At 42.0% G+C, this 1,081-nt stretch overlaps 1 pseudogene; it reads right to left on the bottom strand.

Annotated features, from left to right (window-relative positions):
• Positions 1–244: 244 nt before the first annotated feature.
• LOC101660161 overlaps positions 245–1,081 on the bottom strand; it is a 16,532-nt pseudogene continuing 15,695 nt past the window's right edge.

Genomic DNA, 1,081 nt, shown 5'->3' on the forward strand with positions numbered 1-1,081 from the left:
CCCCGTAGAATTCAAAATGCTTTATTCCAAGGAATGAAAAAAGTAGTGAAAGGCATATACTCTACCCTGGTATGATAGAAGAAATGGGCATCAGTGGGCTTCCCCACTATGGACATGGATGGGGATCTCTTTAAGACATGATAAGTTCATTGGCCACTACACTCCATTAATCTCAAGTTTATGAAATTATCATGACGATATCCCTTGAACAGTACCATCCATCTCAACTTGAGATTTCTTTATTTCATTGCCCAGATGACCAGGAATCATGTCTTTGGCTACAACTATGTTCTCCACTATCATTCCCAAAGACTTGAGCACTGTGGTCTTCTCACACTGGGCTGGCTTTATACCTGTCACCACTTCTCCCAGCTTAGCAAAGCTCTCTGCCCCTGACAAAAGGACATCCCCAGACGTCTTTAGGGAAGACCACTTGGAATTCACATATAGTACAACTCGTTTCATAAGTTCATCATCTAGTTCTTTCCAGTTGGGTCTGCTGGCTTCAGTGGCATTTATGTGAACCCCCAGGTTCACCCATTCACAAAATATAATGGGTTCTGTTGCCATGTTATTGTAATAATCACCTTGGTGCCAGTCACAGCCTCTTAGACCAGTGAACAGACCCATCTCCTTGCATTCTATTTGTAAACTTACCTAGATTGTCCTTTATGTGGCTCCACAGCCTCACTTCCTTAGAGGAGAATTTCTCTGTGAAGACCTCATACTGGATTTAGGCTCTGATTCCAGCCCCAAAGATGCACAAAACTCCACTGTTGGGGTGTATTGAAAAATTGGTGACGATGGCAGATACCACAGCTCTTCCCTTTGCAGTTATGACATTTCCTTTTTAAAAAAAATCATTTTATTAGGGGCACATACAACTCATCACAATCCATACATACATCAATTGTGTAAAGCACATTTATATATCCATTGCCTTTTCAAAACATTTGCTCTCCACTTAAGCCCCTGGCATTAGCTCCTCATTTTACCCCCTCCCTCCCCGCTCCCCTCTCCCACATGAACCCTTGATAATTTGTAAATTATTATTTTGTCATATCTAACACTGTCCGACGTC

Source organism: Echinops telfairi, unplaced genomic scaffold (genome assembly GCF_000313985.2).
Source record: "Echinops telfairi isolate 266 unplaced genomic scaffold, ASM31398v2 ScPeMD7_11;HRSCAF=52, whole genome shotgun sequence".
Taxonomy (NCBI): Eukaryota; Metazoa; Chordata; class Mammalia; order Afrosoricida; family Tenrecidae; genus Echinops; species Echinops telfairi.